This window comes from Motacilla alba, chromosome 1, assembly GCF_015832195.1.
Source record: "Motacilla alba alba isolate MOTALB_02 chromosome 1, Motacilla_alba_V1.0_pri, whole genome shotgun sequence".
NCBI lineage: Eukaryota > Metazoa > Chordata > Aves > Passeriformes > Motacillidae > Motacilla > Motacilla alba.
The window spans coordinates 40,632,125-40,651,394 of NC_052016.1; the positions used below are offsets into that span (position 1 = coordinate 40,632,125).

Consider the following 19,270-nt stretch of genomic DNA (forward strand, 5'->3'; position numbering starts at 1 on the left):
ACAGTCTCAGCTAGTTACTGACCTCCCCCATGTATCAAGATGAGCCATAAACATATCTGTTGCTCCCCTGGCTGCTGGTGAACTCTGCTCTTCAAAGCAATTTATACATAAGGCTTCAAATATCTTAGAGATTTCCCTTCTAGGTGCCTCAGCAACTACTGGAATATTTTCTAACTGTTTGAGCATAAGTCATATAGCAGGCAGGGAAAAAACCCCTTTCATTGGAAATGAACAGGTTGACTGCACTTCCAGGAAACATCAGCACTGGGTTGAACTACTACATGACTGAATGAATCAAGAGGTTTCCTGACTTGATTAAAATCTTCCATAATAAACAGAATGGAATTTGTGACTAATATTTCCACACAAAAGTTATCTTATCTGGAATGCAACTTTGCCCATCAATTAGCTGCTAAACACTCATATGTAATGATGGCAGCCACAACAAAGACGACAGAAGTACAATATAGACTCTACTCACTAGAGTGCCAAATATAGAATTTTTGCTTTTCAGATCAGTGTATTTTCTTTTAAGCAGGAAGAACATGAGTATTATAGTGGCCCATGACATTTGCAGGGATGTCCAAAATGAATATTTTTAAAAATCAAAATAGAGCTTCTCTGGTGTCCAGCTGGTGTTTATTAAATCCTTCCGTTAAAAAAATTGCTAGGACCTTTTCTTGTGTTTACAAGATGAAAATGAATGAAGATACATAGCCAAGCAGGAAGCAAAGGAAAAAAGGAATTAAGATATTCTCTCTTTTAAAACAAATTGTTTTTTTGGAAGATTTTTTCCCTTTTTATTAAACCAAGACATTATCTGTAAACTGACGTCTTGCAGGGTGATATCTGGAGGGAGTTTCAGTGAATTTTTAACAAAGAGCTATGTATTTTCTTTGATTATACTGAACAAAAGATAGAAAAGTAAATGACTGGTGAGTAGTGATCATGTGGAGGTCACTGCCACGAAACAGCCCGGCCAAGCACCTAGCAGGATTCCCAAGGACATGCCCCGTCCTGCAACATGCAGTGGTGGAAGAGTCAACTAGTGTGCACAGATGTTTGCAAGAATGCTGCCTACAACCCAACAAAAAAATTGAAAGATAAGGGCATCAGGTGTTTTTTCCTACCTAGCAGTGCAGGGACAGCAAGGAGAGCCCCACAGCCAGTGTGTGCACGTCTCAGTTCACACAGGTGGCAATTAGGGACTGCAGCTACTAATGTGGGTACCCGCAGGGGTAGGGCCAGCACATCTCCAACAGGAATATTGTGAAAATGGGGAAAACAGCTCTGAGGAGTTTTATCAACCATAGGTGGTGCTATGCGCTTCTAACTATAGTGTCATGGGAGAAATTTTGTGCGCTCAACCCAGGGAAGTTGGTGGAGTCACCATCCGGGAAGGTGTTTAAAAGACAGGTAGATGCAGTGCTTAGGGGCATGGTTAAATGGCAGACTTGTCAGTGCTTGTTTAATGGTTTGATTTGTTAATCTTAATTGTTTCAGCCTAAGCAATTCTATCATTCTGTGGTTCTATAACTCTGTCTGCATGGGTGCATGTGGGTGTAATGAAAACTTTTGGGGAATAGTTATGGGAGGATGTCTCAAAAAGCACAGGTGTTGGTTAGTATTTTACAAGTGTCAGATGTTGTGGTTTATTTATGTTATTGCTGAATTGATCCTGACTGTATAGCTCACTGATTGCGGGATAATGATGTGTCATTAATGAATTGACATATCTCCTTCATACTGATTTGACTTCAACCATGTGAATTGTGCAGGGTTTTCTTTCCCTGCAACACATAGGAAAGGAGGCATTGGTTTTAAGGCACAATAACGAATTAATCTTGGGACAAAAATCAAGTCTAAAGAGAAAGTGCAGGGGTGGGAAGGGGAATGAAAAAAAAATTATTTTTAAAATTCTTACTTATAGTAATTACACTAATTTTCAAAGTGGTACCTTATGACAGGATGCTTCCAGACCCTTTCAGCTAAACAGAAACAGAAAGCCTGTCAGAAATGGCTTTCCCAGGACATTTCTAGGTCATCATACAGAAAAGTAGTGATGTCAAAGGCCTCAGGTAAATGTCTGCACTTTTTGCTTGGTAACTCACCCTGGCCTCCTTGCTGGAGAAATTCAGACCAGATTCTGGCTCAATTCTCCATTTCATGATTTCAAGTCTGTCTCCAGTTGAACTTCAGAAGCATGTACTGATGGAGGGATAATAAGTACAGCTCAACAAAAAGATGAATACTGATAAAGTTAAATATGAACAGAAGCTTCTGTGATGATGCTTTTCTGCACATAAACAAAGTAAGTTAAGGTGTCAAGCTGTGAGATAGCTACCAAATAGGCTACCCAGTAAATACCAGAATTAAAAGTACAGCCAGAGGTGGTGGAAAAGAAATACATAGAAGCTTAAAAATATATAAATAGAAAGATATAAAGAAAGTAAAAGAAGTTGAGAATTCAGAAGTACGCCAGAACACCCACTGAGTTTGTTGTGAACTAATCCCATCTTTTTTTCTTTTTTTTTTTAACTATAACCACTGATTCTTTCTTGGTGGCCTCTATGCCTCCTTTAGCTACTTAAAAAGAAAAAAAAAAACAACATAATCAAAGAATTACAGCACAGCACCACCTATGGTTGATAAAACTCCTCAGAATAACAGTGTCAAGACATAAGGCTGTATTCAGGAGAAACTGGACTTTTACTCAAAATATTAAAGAAGAGCTGAAGTAGCAGTAATGAGAGGGGTGTCTCATATGTAAAACCTGGGTTGCAAAATTAATATCTATTGTTAGGGATACATCCAGGAATAAAACTACACAAAAAGTGTAGCCAAATGAGGTTTATCTAAAGTAAAGGAGGAGGAAAATATTCCACTGACACAGGGAAAGAGTGAACACAATACTAATATGAACAGTCTAATAGCTACAACAGATGAGCCAGGATATCACCACATTGCATCACCTTAAAAAATATCAACTTCAGCAAGCCTTGTCACATCTAGCTGTAAGCACTGATCCTCTATATTTTGGAAGTTTCTGTGAAACCTTTAACTTAAAAGAAATACTCTTATTATGCAATAAGTTCAAAAAAAGGTAAAACCAAAGCACTATTTTGCCTAACTGAAAAATGAAATGAAAAAAGCAACTGAAAAGTTACTGAAACATGCAGATAAAATTCTTGGCCAACTCCTTCCTAAGTGACACTTCGGAAGTGTCACTTTTCTGCTTTTTTCTTTTCTCCTTAGCCTTTTCATCCCTGTCTTTAAGAGGATGTATACATGACATGCCTGATACTCCTGTCACAGTTGTTTATTTTAAAAAAGACCTAATTCTGCTGCTGCACAAAGAATTATTTCTTTGTTCACTGAATTACACCTGCTTTGCTTCAGTGTGAATGAAAGGAGTTTTAAACTGCTTCTGAGGATACTACAGAGGCAATAACAAAACTGCAGGAGGGTATACATCAGACAGACAGATGAGATGTCAATCCAGAGTTCTGGCAGAAGAGGTTGCCATGGAATTACAGATACTTTGTAGATGTGAAAAATGTTATTTTGATGTCTCTTGAATTGGATAAGGAAATATTTGTCAGTAAGTGTGGAGCTTACGTCCTCAAGGTTTCTAAAGCTAGGTGTGATTCAGAAGACTGAGAGACCTTTGCAGTCTGAAAACTCATGAGGGGAAGAGGAGGGGCAGGCATGGATCTCTTCTCCATGAGGACCAGTGTCAGGACCTGAGAGAATGGCCTAAAGTTGTTTCAGGGGAGGTTTAGGCTGGATATTTGAAAAAGGTTCTCCACCCAGAGGGTGGTTGGGCACTGCAACAGGCTCCCCAGGGAAGAGGTCACAGCACCAATCCTGACAGAGTTCAAGAAGTGTTTGGACAAAGTTATTGGGCACAAGCTGTGATCCTTGGGTATGGTGCTGTGCAGCGCTGGGTGTTGGACTTGATGATATCTTGGTAGGCCCCTTCCAAATCAGGATATCATATGTGACTCTGTGTTTGAGTCTAATTCAGCTTCTGCCTATGGTTAGTAGGAAAACAGAGATATCCTCAAAAGGTCTGGTCATGTTCATTATTGTGAGTACTCAGGTTGGGATGTTTTTCTAAATAGCTTTCTTCTGCTGAATACATATAGAAGGAACCTCATCCTGGCCTAAAAACCTAATTTTTCATGGTGTGAATTCAAGTAAAAAGGATTTTACATTTCCCCTTATTTTAGAAGGGAATTATTTGGCCTTGTGCTTGATCTCTGAAGGCTAGAATACAGTCAAATAGGTCTCAGGTAATCCATCTGAGGACAGAATCAACTCATTAGTGACCAGGTGGAAACTCCAAGCTTAAACAACCTAAGTAAGTGAAAAGCAACAGTATCTCAAGATTGACATAGGATTGTAAAAAACAGCCTCCACTCTGCAAGATGGGGCAGGATTTGGGTAAAATGTTCTGCGGCACCATTTTGGATATTTCCATTGAAGAGAATTGGATACATTACTCATGATCAGGCACTGAACAGTATAATGGCAAACTAATATCCCCTTCAGTTTGGGGCTATATTTAATAACATGCCTCAACATCAAATTTCTTTTTAGCCAATTGGTTTCAATGTAGCTCATCTGAGAGGAAAATTAAGTTTGTTGCAGAAGTAGATGTTCAGATGTGTGTAACCTCTGAGCATGATTGCTGTAGTTTAGCTGTGGGGAAGAATTTTTTACTACTTTTGATCATACCAAAATGAAAGAAAAATCCAGGAAAGGTGACAGCCTTGTTCATCAAATGAAGACATACAATCTTCAAGTCAGTGAACGATGGCAAGTAATGGCATGCAGAAGATCATTTCAGTGACATAGAGAGAAGACAAAGAATACTTCTTTTGTTAATTACAACAATTAAATTCTGATGGATAGAACATTTAATGGTACAAAATAATTACAGAAGGATTGCCTAACTTAGTTATTTGACTACTCAAAAATTTGAGAGAGAAGCTTTTCTACTCTGCAGGATGCACTGTTCTATTTCCAAGAATTTTCAAGTGCTGGTAGCGAAGATGAACGAGCAGATGATTTGGTTATCTTAAAGTCCTTGAGAAACAGGAACCTGAATCTGGGCCTCATTTAAAAAACCCTTAAGAGGTGCTTTTTCAGTTTCTCAGTCACTTCAAGATGGGAAATACCCAATTCCACAAAACAGTCTGTTGTGATTGAAAGAATATTTATAAGAGCATGTAGCCATAGGACAAGGGGGACTGGATTCAAACTGACAAAGGGCAGGTTTAGAAGAGATATTAGGTAAAGATTCTTCACTGTGAGGCTGCTGAGGCACAGGAACAGATTGTCCAGATAAGCTGTGAATGCCCCACCCCTGGAAGTGTTCAAGGCCAAGTTAAATGATGCTTTGAGTAACCTGGTCTAGTAGAAGGTGTCCATGGCAATGCCAGAGAAGTTTGAACTACATGACCTTTAATGTCTCATCAAACCCAATCCAATTGTTTTATGACCCTGTGACACTTTGACATCAACGGTAAAAAACCAGGATTTTTCTATAGGCATTCTTCTCCTATAATGAGAAATTGGAGAAAAAAGATAAATAGCTTCTCATCAGTAAGCACAGTCACCTCAGCTAAAGAGAGAAAAAATCTATATAGTGTATTCTGAAAAAGCAATAATCATATTGTGTTTCTTTATCTAACTCTGAAGTTTTCAGAAGACAAAGCTTGAAAGTTAAAAAAAGAAATCAAAGGAAACTAAGTATCCTGAATTTACATCAGGGAGCAAAGTGAAATCTTTTCTGAACAAGTGATTATCAAATTACAAACCTGTCACTACAATTTCCTGAAAGGGTCACCACCTTCTCTTGTTCCTGACAGACAAAGAAAGTGTGACAGGCTTGATCAATATTTCAGTTAACAAAACAGCTGGCTAATAAGAGGACTTATGACAGACAAAGGTTTGTTTCAAGGCAATAAAATAAATGTCTTTAAATATGTGTTTTGATTTCCTTGTTTTGTTTTCCTTTTCTAGTTTGTTTAATAGTTTTCATTAATCTGAATTTTCTTTTTTCAAGCCTGAAATATGTGTATTTAAGACTAAATTTCCCAAGATGTGCAAAAAAAGAATAATCAGAAGGCCACGTAAACTAAAAAAGAACATTTTTGGTTATCTGTCAGTTGTAAAAGGATAGCTATGTTGAAAGGAAATTTTAGCACATTAAATGCATGTTCGTGACACTTTCATGCAATGAACCCTCTCCTTTTTTCCCCATCTGATTCATAGAGAAAAATCAAAGGGTTACAGGACAAAGTACTCAGACCTATCCAGCAGAAGCTAATATCCATGGTTAAATTATTTTCCTTATACTTGTGCTGTTTGAATCCCAGCTGATGAGACTCCACAGAAGCTTGAGCAATTTTATAATACTTTTAAATCTTGCAGTGACTTCTGTTAACCTAGCAGCATCCTATTTAAAAACCAAATCCTTTTCCTTTAGGTTTCCAGGGACCTCCCATAGAAGTGAATTTTAGTTCAAGGCAAATTCATGGAGTCTGACCATTGAAGCCTTTTAGTCTTTCTTCCTTGGAAAGCAAAATTTTTTGGTTGCACGAGGGTGGGGTCTCTCAAACGGGAAACGTATGCACATGCCAGTGGTGCACTGCAATAAGAAGAGCACTGAAAGACAGCTGCACAGCCCTCAGTATCCTAAGCCCTGCCTTTGCAAGCTCTGTCCCTTAACTGCTGCCCTTACCAGCGTTTGTTCAGTCACAGCTGGATTTAGAGGACAGCATCAGAGTTCCCGCTTATTCTGCCATGCACAAAGAATTCTGAAAAGGATTAGATTGCTGATTTCTCCTTCTGTGTAGTCATAACATTTAAAATACCATTAAACCTTTGCTTTTGCTTCTCTGTGGGTTCCTGTACCCTACAGCTTACCACATTTCAGAGTCTGCAGGGGTTCGTATTGTACTCAGAGCTTTGTGTAATGTTGTAATGTTTCCATAAAGCCATTATGTGGAAGAATGTTGCAAACTTTGTTTTTCATTTTTCTACAGCACTTTTGTGTGACACTTATTTATATACCTTATTATATATTGTAGTCCCTAGTGATCATTTTTCATAGTGATCTAACTTGTCTGGTATTCTTCCCCTAAAGGTTCTAAACACAGTGGCTCTAAATAATCTCAAGGCTTTAAAGCTGAGCTGTTCTGATGCAGCATTCAGCAGCTAAAGCTTTCCACTTGAGCTGTCATCTTACTGCGTGGAGTGGCAGCTGCAGCTGATTCAACTCAACATTTTATGTGACAAAAGCTGTGCTTCTGGGAAGAGGAACCACCCCAAAAAGATGCCTCTGGGCAATGGCACACGTTGATTTCGATGAACAAACCAGGTTTGTGCAAGGCAACGGATGAACCTCCCACCACCTCAGCTCCAACGTGCCAGGGATGAGCTGCAAACTTTGCTTTGTCAGAAAATGCTGAACCTGAGTTAAACTGATGTGACCAAAACCATGGTGTTTAAATAGGACATTGTCCCATCTGTAAAATATTTGTGTCCAAGCTTGTTACAAGTCAGTGAAAAAATACCTTAACAAGAGCTCCACCCTAGAAACTTTGCTAGCTAAATAATATATATACGTATATATATATTTAAGCATGTATTAATATGTTAACTAGTTCATGAAGAATTCATTCGGGGGAGAAGGAAGAGAGATGGGATGGAAGGGAAAACTGGAGTAAACATTTTGTTGGCTTCTGTTTGTGTTTATGTTCCCACCCCCTATGGCCTTTACTTAATGCCTTGAGAAACCTTTTATTGAGCCAGAAGAATGCCAGCCCCAGCGGGTTATGGTAGGCTTACGTTGTTTGATTCACTCTCATGCTGATTCAAATTACTTTCTATCACACATCAAAGAAACCTCCAAAATTTGTCATGTTCAAATTACTGCGCTATTCCTGGGTGTTGCTTATTACCATTAAACCCTCAAAGGCTCCAGACTCAATTAGTTGTTTCATTTTATAACAGCCTTTAGCATCCATGTATTCATGCATGAATCCATCCCTCCCTCCTTGTAGATTCTGAGGGCTATCTTCAACAAAGCTGACTCTAAAGCTTATTCCCTCAATGGCACAAATGGACAGGGTTTTCCACAGGGAAAATTCTACAGACGGTGCTAAGGATTTTGCTAATCACTAGACCTCACATAGTTCAAGTGGAATCTCAAACTCTCCCTGGAAGATAAATTGCCTTAAAGACCATTTATTTTTCTCTACTTAGGTTATAAAAAATTTGGGCAGTTTAAATAACCAAATTGCTTAAATTCCCTGTGATTACAGTGAAGAGATACTGGCATCAGTACTGAGCAATTAATTCCTTTCAAGACTAGATATCTGAGATATTTAGGATGGATTGCCTGTAGAGGTGCTATATTCTCTGTGTTGGCTGTAGATAATTACCTTCAATGACTAACTTTCATATGGATAAAATTAGATGATGTGATGATAGACTGACCTTGAACAGGAGGGGCAATTTCAAAAGCCTATGAGCATTTGGTTGTACAAACAATGAGATATAAACATGAGGCTTTGGTAATAACACAGATATTTACATACTTCACATTTTTCAGACCACTTGAAAACATCAAATAATTGCTGAGTTCTGACAGTTTTTTGCTGTTTTTTTTTTTTTTTTAATAGTTGAGGCTGATTTAAAGCTCATCAGATGAAATAGACTGAATCTAGCTGCTACATCTCCAGGCCCACATTACCTATATATGAGCAGATTTTAATGAGAAGATTTTAATGCCTGAAACAAAGGAGTGTTAAAGAACAGGATGGCAAGCCCTTAAGTCGCACAGAGTTCTGAGGAAGATCTACTGCTTGTTTTCCTTAAAAAGGGGCATTCAGAAAGCACCATAAAGACTTCAGTACTCTAAATGTAATTTTTTTGTTTTCTTTGAAAACTGTAGTAGAACACTGAGGTTTAGAAACAGAGGAATTTATACAGAACTGAATGTAAATGCCCTCCTTGCACATTGTGCCATCTCCTTCCTTTCCCCTTGTTCATTAATAAATAATATATGGCTTTGTGGCATGTAATTCTTCCAATGAATTCCTCACAATCCCCTCAAGGTCAAAGGTCCATAAATGTTCCATTCTCATTGTTGGAGAGATTAAGATGGGAATCCCATTTCATGGTAAGATTATGAAGCACTTGCTGGACCTCAGCTGATTTCAAAAATCTGACCCTTTACTTCAGCATTCTTGATTTTAGTACAGTATTTTCCTAATCTCACCTGGCAATCAATAATAATTGTTTATGTTCTCCTGCCAATGACTATTGAATTCAAATAAAAATAATAACAGTATAGAATACCCATATAATGGTTAAAAAAGTAGTCATGGTGTAAACCTGTCTTGCCTATCCAAAATGCAGATTCAGACATTCCAGGAAATCTCCTCAGTATGGAATTCCAGAGAAACTTACGAGGAAACTTAGTATTTCTCCCAGAGCTTCCTGAGCTATAATCAAATAATAAGGAAGGAATAAGTGAATGAAAAGGTGAAAGCATCTTCACATGACCACAGGTACTTGGATTTTTCTGTAGCTGGGTTAAATTTCCTTTGTAAGATTTCAACACCAAGAAACTTGTGAAACCCCTGTTGGCTCCTGGAGCACAGACCAACAGAAGTGTCAAAGACTTCACTATATTTAGTTGGATTTGTTAGCTTGTATTTTCTGGTCCCAGTGTAGACACATATTTGGCTTTGTGATGAATTGAAATGATGTGAACTGCATGGCATTTGATCTAAGACAGAGTATGTGATGGATGCAGGGGTATCAAATAGTCTATGACAGATGTGAAGCCTCTGACAGGGAGAAAAAGCTGTTCCATATCACAAGAAAAAGGAAGTTTCTGCATTATTTCTCATTTAATGTCGTCATAGTTTAACTCCATATGGCAACTATGTACCATGCAGCCACTGTCTCTACCTCCAGGAGGATGAGAAGAATTGGAGAAACAGGTAAAATCTGTGAGTTCAGATAAGAAGTTTAAATTTGAAATAAAAAAAAGGAATACTAATAATAGCAATGTGTTATTGAAACAGCAAAACAATAATGATGATGATTATAATAATAGTAACAACAAAAACTAGGGAAAAAATGAAAGAGAGGACTAAAATCCAAGACAGACCATGGATGCATAATAACCACTGTTCACCCACTGAAAATTGCCCAAGTCATCCCCAGTAGCAATTGGCCAGTTCCTCCCAGTTTATGTACTGAGTGTGATGTTCTATGGTGTGGAATATCCCTCTGGCTACTTTGGGTCAGCTGTCCTGGTCATGCTTCTTCACAGCCTCTTGTGCACCCGTGCATGGGAAGCTGCATTTAGTGTTAGCACAACTTAGCAAAGACTAAAACATCAGTGTGTTATTCAACACTGTTTTCATACTATATGCAAACTCTACAGCACTATATCAGCTACTTTGGAAGAAAATTAACTGTACCCCAGCAAAAACCAGGACATAAGCTGTCATATTCCCTCCAGAATCTCATCTTTCTCATCAGGTGTTTGATGCCATATTCAAGTTCTAGCAAATAACAAGAAGGAAGAATCTCAATGAGGAAGGGAATCAGATCAAAATCAAGAACCAGTGTTAGCAGGCAGCAGTGAGGGGTATGTTTGCCCAACATCAGAGTGGAAGTGTGGGTTTTTATGAATAATTACAGAAACTGAAGTAACCTTTCAGGAAAAAAAATCTGAAAATTTCCTAGTAGAAAAATGCAAGAGAGATTTCAGCTGATGTGCAATGGCAGAGAAACACTTCTTGTATCTGGCAGCTTTAGCACTGCTCAGAGCACTGCAGACTGTACACATTTATGATGTTTATTGTCCAAGGTTAAACTTCAGATTTTCTTAACATTTATAAAATATACTCCCATTTACAAACAATACAATGGAATAAATATTAAAAACATTAATATAACAATTCATATTTAAAAAGAAAAAGTGCTTCACTGCTTTTGGTCTTTTAAATATAATGTTTTCCTGTATTTACTTCAAACACAATGTAATCACATAACTTCAGCACTTGCTGTCCAGAGTCCTTGGGGTTAGGTGGGATACAGACAAAAGCCTTGGTAAATACCTCAGCTTTTCTGTCCTCCTACTTTTTACCAGGATACAAAATAAAGCAGCAGAAATTTCTTATCTTCCTAGTAGAATGCTGCGAGTAATAACTAGCAAATGCCTGCAAGGTTCTAAGAACTTTAATCCTATTTACTGGAGAGGTCAAACTCTTGTGCTTCCAAGAGGAAACAAAGATTTTATAACATGAAAAAACAGAGGTTTGTTCCAGTGCATATATTAGTCCTGAGGAGAGCCAGTTATCCTTTCAAGCTCATGGCAAAGAATTGTAATGTGTGGTAGATAATTTGATACAACTTTATGTGAATTAAGATCAAGCAGTTTTTCAACACCATTTGTTATTTAAACCTCATTGCAAGGCTGTGCACGTCTGCCTGCCTTTGCTCCAAGACAGTTCAATAGAATAGGCTCAGATCTAAAGGTGCTTCTGCTCTCAGTGAGGTTTACCTTGCTCCCTTGAGAAAGACAACCTGCTCTGTCAAAAGTCCTCAGAGAGCAAGTGGAATGGACACAGAAGTATGTATATACATTAATCAGCCCTCATTAATGCACATGATAACTTTAATTTTTGTGCTAACCAGTTTTCACTGGGGCAACAAAAAAAGTCCAGAAGGTCATGTGGTAGTATATTGCAGCTGTGGGATGGAGACCAATCCTCCTGTGTGACCCCATTAAGTAACAAAATAATAGAATGGAGATTTTTCATGGAGTTGCTGGTATACAGTAACTCAGTACCTGACAGTCAAAAGCTTAAGAGCAATGATATTTGTTGATTGAGAATCTTTGAATAAATAGTGTCTCAGCCATGCAACCTCTGCCCATACACTCAAGCTCAAGAAAATCCTTCCAAGTTAAGCTTCTAATGAATTTAATATGCTCAGGCTACACAGGAGCTATACACAACCTAATACATAAATTAGGTTACATAACTCTTCTTAGAATGTATTTAATCTCACCTGCACTACAACAGATTAGTAAAACGGTAGACAGTATTGTTCCTAGGCATTCACAACTGTTGTGATAAACTGGCATCTCATCACTTAGGTTTCTTTTAGCTTATGTAGACCCCATTGGAAATGAAGAGTGAAAAACAGTCTGTAAGCAGTGTGTTCTTTTTACATTGTTGTCATATTACATTGTGTCATTTCAGTTGATACTAAGAGCTGTCAGATCGTATTAATGCTGTAAGTCAAGAAAATGGTAATGGGATGAGACATACCAGATACAGATACCAGGAGCTAAATCACAATTCATTTGCATGTCTCCATTGACTTCATTAGTTGATTGGTATCTCACCATGATCACAGCAGTCTTTAGAAAAATAGAAATATTTTGCCTAAGTACATGTAGTTCAAGTATCAGTCCTGAGAAATTAGACTACATATTGCAAAATATGCTAGTTTTAGATAGGTCTGTATAAATATACTTTTGAATCTTAAGCTCTGAGAAACTTTTTTTTAAAATAATACTGTCCTTAAGATAGCTTTTCATGTTCAATAACTCTAAGGGGTTTTAGCTTTTCAGCAAAGAGTCTCATCAATGGGATTCTATTAAACTACATGAAAAAAATATGAGTAGAATAGCTGTAAATACATAGAGATTTTCAAACTAATCTGATGTTTTAAATTCCATTGACAGTCTGGAAAACAAATTTGTTGGATTTGGGATGTTTACTAGTGATTTGGTTTTGTTTGGTTGAGTTATTTTGGTTTGGTTTGGGATTTTCTTCTCTTTTAAGGGACAGTATTCTTGACAAACATTAAATCTTTCTGTGTCAATACCAGAACCATTACTTCTGATACATACACCAAAATTTCTTAAATTTCTCAGTTCCCTTTTATGCCATAATGAAAATAATCTTTTGTCCAGAGAGTTTAAATCCATTCCCAGCTCTGAGTTGACACTCAAGAAGATTCTTGAACCACTTCAACATGTGCTTGCAAAGAAAATAGGGGGGTTGTGGTACTTCTGAAAAATAAAACTTCTTATAACTTGCTGGTTTAAATATCCAAGTTGTTAGTAGAAATAAAATTGTTTTAAAAAAAACAACGAATACATCTGGCTAATATGAAAAAGACCCCAACATACTATCCTTCCTTGAGTGCTGGTCTCAGAAAAAAAATGAAACACAACAAACAAACCCTTAAACGATCCCTCCTGTGTTCTTATATTTCCAGTTTCCAAAAGGATAGCAATTTAGTGAGTCTAGAACTCACTAAAGTTATCATATAATTTGAGCCATGTTGAATTGAGCATTTGATAAACTAACTCTGCAATGTCTGCATGATGAGCACAATATCTTCAGGACCAGCCAGGCCACTGTACATGACATAATGTCACCATTTCCCTTAAGAGATTTCTCAAGTAAAAAATATCCAGCAGCAAAGAATAATTGACAGCCAGATCTTCTGATAAACTTGATGGAAAGTCAGAAAAGACATTAAAGATACAGAAAGGGGCTATAGATGTTTCACACAGATGGAGAACATGTTAGATATGATCTTACTTGTACAAGATCTTAGCTATAGCTGACATGCTAAGATGGCGTTACAGAATCAGATTTTGGTTTCTTTAAGCACTGGCTCTGTAGATCTTCTTCCTAAAAATGTTTGATGTTTAACCAAATTACATTTTTAATTTAATTCTGCATGATAGAGCAGTGCATACAACCTTTTTATATATAAAATATCTGGCACTGAAGGCCATAATCTTGATTTAGTTCTGTAAGTAACAATTAGACAAACAAAAAGAGCAATAAGAGAATAATTCAGCAATTATCAAAACACTGTGTTTCTCTAATTGTTTTAATGTAATTTTGAAACTAGTTTAACTATGGGTCACTTGGAAGGTTACCGCAGATGCATAAGATCTTCGGTTGTTAAACTCAATGGTCAAATCAATCCCATATTTTATTTTTTTCCCAAACCTGAACTGCTATAGATTTTTTTTTGTTGTTGTTGTATTAAAATAGAAAAACTCTGAAAACCAACCTCTGTCTGAAACTTTTTTTAGCAATGGCATAATCTGATATTATGACTTAGGTTTGAGACACTGTAGAAGTTTAAGCATGTCATAAGATCAGTTTATCCTGGCCACTACCTCTGTAACTTGGGGAGTATTAACAATGTTTAACTTAGTGGAGCTCTTTCTAACACCTGCTAGTCCTGAGCAGCTTCTTTACTCTCATGTGCACTGGCATTGATAAAGTACACCAGCATGATAAAATTGTCCTCTCTTTAACTCCTTGTCTAATTTGGATTCTGCTCTTGGGTTTTGCCTTCCTCATTGAAAAAGATCCAATTTGAGCAGAATGAAGCAGACTTCCCATTCTTAGGTTGGCCAAAGAAATTGAAATTGCACCTGAAAATTGAAGCCTTTGGCATTAATTCCTTCCATCTTAAAAAACCCCCACCAAATTCAAGGTGCTAACCTTCTGGATGACCCTTTTTGTTTCTAGATTGTTGTTAAAAAAAAAACAAACCTGAATAAATGCAGCTGTTATTTGTTCTAGAAATAAAGTTATTTCCATTCATTTGAGCTACCTCTTCAGTAAGTTTTTGTGTCTCCTTGCCCCAGCTCTGTAGTCTACAGCATAGAAGAGACAAGGTGATCAACAAAAAAAAGCAATGAGGTGTGCTGTGTCTGTTTGCTACACTGATGGTTTCTTATAGAGTTTGGTATCTGATGAAGGACAGGCTTTTTTTTTTTTTTCCTTTCTTTTAATTGATTTTATGTAGAGTAGAATCACAGAACCTAAGAATAATTTAGGTTGAAACAGACCCCTGTGATCATCGAATCCAGCTGTTAACTTAGCCCTGCCAAGCCCAGCACTAAAATGCGTCCTCGTTTTCCACATGAACACATTTTCTGAATACCTCCAGGGATGGTGACTCCACTGCTGCCCTGAACAGCCTGATACAGTGCTTGATATCCCTTAATAATTTATCTATATTTATGTTGGATGCAAATGTATCCTGAGGTGTATTTTGGTGGTCATCTTTGATTTCCATACAATTCAAATAGAAATTTAAAGATTTTTCACCCTCCTCAGAAGTCAGAGTTTTGCAAAATGATCAGATGCTTAAATATCAGTCCCACTGGCGTGGCTGCTTACACACATTTCTTGGACGGATCTGGGGTGGATCAGGTACAACAGCAAAACAAAAGCACCTACTGCATCTCCAAAGCTGTGCTGAGGTGTCCAAGGCAGGATTGTTTTCCCTATTGCTTCAACTATTGGCAAAATGATTGACAAGAGGGTTTATCATCTTTCTTGAGCAAGTTCAACACTGACTAACAGTCCTCCTGATAATCACTGAAATACCACACCAAAACAATTCAGCTATTAATTTGTCAGATCAGAGTATTCTTCTGAGTCATAAGGCAAATTAATTTTATTTGAATGTCAATTAATAAAACAAGGAGAAGGGAAAAGAGACCCAAGCTTAATAAAATCCCTCATTAGTCTATTAATATAACTGTAAATAGAATTTTTTCTCCTTCTATTGTTTAAATTGTTATATTACTTGGCTTCTTAAATAGAGGAGTTTATATTAAAAAAAAAAAAAAAAAAACACAAAAAAAAATCAAAAAACAAAACCCAAACCAAAACCACCAAACACAACCTTAGTCCAGGGAAGTGTACGAGTTAGGGGACAAAGCCTTAGGGTTCTTGGGTAGCATATCTGATTTCAGGAGCTACTGATAAGGAACTACTGATGAAAATCTCTGTTCAGAGAAGCCAGGAGAAGTCAAAGGCACCCTTCCCTCCCCAGATGATGTTAACAGGCAGTTTATGAGTTCTTCAGTGAGCAGAGGATCTGCTTAGCACACTTTGGGCAGATATATGCAGCAGTCTTCAAAATGGCCACATCAGACTGACCACTGTTATTTCACAGCAGCAGCTCTACCCCACGATCTGTCACTTCTCTGTCATCTTGAATCCCAAGTGCATGTCTATGCATGATGTTAGTTAATAGAAATTACTCAAGAGACCCCTAATTTGCCTCGTATATGTGGAATAACCAATCTGGGCATGTAATTCCTGGTTCTTCCTCTCTAGTAGTGGGCTTGCCCCTTAAAGGACCTGAGGAGAAGTGGACCCTGCAATCAGAGAGGGCTGCTGTCTGTGTTATATATCTTAGACTCAATTAATGGCATGCCAAGTGCCCCTTGCTTTGTCAGACATGTCTGTTCCTACTGCCAGAGAGCTCTTAGAGATAATTGATTCTGGCACTTCTATTACTACCCAGGAACACAAGGGCATATTTTTTACATTCACTCAGACCGGGATTCGAGGAGAATGGTTTTCCTACAGGATAATTCTTGCACTACCTAATTGTGCCTTTGCTGAGAATGTGTGCAGACATGGCACTCCAATAACATGGTGATGAGAGCAATATAAGAGTGATAGATTCAAAATGCTTTTTGTTTCAACTTTCTTGTTTTTATGCATCTGTCTGTGCTCCATATTCAGTCAATGAGACAGCCTTTAAATTAAAGATATTCCTAGTACTCCAACATGTAGAAAAAAATAATTTGTTTTTATCTGATATCTTCTTTTTTTATTCTTTCCTTTCTGTACTTTTTCACTTGGAACTAAACATGGGTGAGAACTAGCTTGTAAGTTACAAAATGTCATAGATGTCACAAAGAAATAAAGACAATTATGTATGTGCATTCATAAGTGGTTTCATCACAGAATATTTGTGGGATGCAGAGATAGAAGTACACACAAAAACTCTTCATTTGGTATTATTGTTCCTGATTTCCTTGTCCAGCTGTGTGCTTGTACACAGAAAAATGTTTGTGCTATGAGAATTCAAGAAATGGGAAAGAATTGGAAGAGACAGATTTTCAGTGCTTAAATATAGGTAAATGTTCCAACATATACTTAATTTTCCTGCCAGTTCCTTAAGACTAAAAGCTTATGAATATAAATTTTATCAGTGAGTTTTCTGTGATGTAGTGGAAGGAAGAACTAACAGTTCAAACATATTTGAACAATGCAAACTTAGATCAAAAATTATTTTCCAAAGTTGATATGCCAAATATTCATAAAAATCTTAATAAATTACAAGTGAAAATCTACATGCAGACAATGAACTGCACTTGTCCACAAAGATTCATTTATACTCCATTTCTCCTATTATCCATAGGCACAAGCCTATTTGCTCATAAATAATTGAATATGGGTCAAATTCATAGCAGCAGGAACGTGACTAAGCTGAGAGATCTAGTCCTTACTGGGATATGCTGCCTTGTGCCTCTATCTAAACTCAGAATCCACTGCTTTTTCAATACTTCAGCTTGAGGGGCTGAGTTCAAACCCTTGTAACTCAGATTTATATGAAGGCAGAGGACTGGGAAGAGTTTGACTAGTGGAACTGGCTACTGAACTTTCCTCTTCAGCTATCTAAACAAGACCAAGCAAAAACTACTTTTTAAAAAATATATCTGGATGAAGCAAGACCTTTTCATGTTTCAAGAGCATAAAAATCACAAACTGCTTGACAATACTGGTCCATCTCCGAAAGATGGGCTGAAGTACATTTTCTTGTGCTGTCAAAAATCTTTCAGTAGAGTTGTTTGGAATGTGAGCTGAGTAAGATCAGAGGCATATGGAAGACACTTTAAATCATTTGAGTAGGTGGTTCTCTATGACTTGGGCTAACTGTAGGAACCTCACTGTTCCCCTGCTGCCTTGGCCTCACAGGGTCCTTTGTTTCTCTCTTTTGTCCCTCAGAGAGTGTGGCAGAAGGAGGTGTTATGGTAGCCTCAGTATTTCCAGGGGATGGGGCCATAACGGGAGCTGTGTGTGCAGAAAACACAATGGGCAGAAATACAATGTTACAAGACACTTCCTTATTGAGTTTTTTCTCTCTCCCACCATCCCTGAACATGGATATCCACACACAAGACTGCTGAGAAGTATCACAGGAAGAAAATTACTCCTAACCATGGGACATGAGAAAATTATACCTGCATAGTCACAGAGTTATTTTGTACATTTTATTTGTGGGTTGCTGTTTTTAAATACTGAGGGAATTTATGTCTGTTGATAATTAGAGATGTTTATGCCAGACATTAAGAATAACTCTCCACACTGGCTTTTTGGAAACATGTGAATTCATGTTAATGGCTAGAGTTTGCTGACAATTTACAGGCAAAGACTTACCACTCTAATACAGCACTTACTCATTTGTTCTTCATATTTTTAATGTTATGTGTATCTCTGCCTGAGATCCAGAAATTACTTACTCCATCACCCATGCTGCTTCTCCTACTTAAAGATGTAAATGTGTCCCAATTGTACAAGATATTTAGCATATGCTTAATTTTAAGTGTATGAATACTCCCACTGAGGTAAATGGGACCACAGCTAAGTGTTAGGCTCACACTTAAATTGTTTATTCAGAGCTAAGAGAGAGCACAGACTTGGCTTCCTGAATCATGCACCATCCTGCATTTTGCCTCATGAATTAGTGCTATGTTGTTGTGTAAATCCTCTGTTGAACATCATCCTGCCAGGTTCTCTCACTTCTCTCTTGTTTTCCTGAGGTGTCAAGCATCTCATTTACCTGCTTGCAAGCATTTTTTTTCTAAGGCAGTTCTGAGTGAATAATAATTTCTGGAGTGTTCAGGCCAGCACCTATCTGCATGAGCATGACACTAGCTGGCGATCCAGGTGTTATCTTCAAATTGCAATGTGCTGCTGTGTGGATTTTACACAGTGAAGTACAATCTATAAAACAGTGCTTTTCTCTGCTTTTCATATTTTTTCAACCAGTGGATGTTTTGGATGATTGTTTTAAGGACAGCAAGGTCAGTAAAGGTCAGCAATGCAGTCTAACTTAATGTTCATAGAATCATAGGATGGTTTGGTTTGAAACACACCTTACAGGTAATTTAGATTCAACCCCAGTGCCATGGGCAAGGGTCATCTTCCACTAGATCAAGTTACTCAGAGCCCATCCAACATTGCCTTCAACATTTCCAGGGATGGGGCATCCACAGCTTCTTTAGGCAGACTGTGCCAGTGCCTCATCACCTTCACAACAAACATTTCCTTCTGATATGCAATCTAAACCTACCCTCTTTCAGTCTGGAGCCATTCCC

The 19,270-nt window shown here is 37.6% G+C and overlaps 1 protein-coding gene across 5 annotated transcripts in view; it reads right to left on the reverse strand.

Annotated features, from left to right (window-relative positions):
• The window catches only part of TENM4 (teneurin transmembrane protein 4), a 1,547,018-nt gene that overhangs the window by 833,161 nt on the left and 694,587 nt on the right, over nt 1–19,270 (reverse strand). The window lies entirely within an intron of this gene.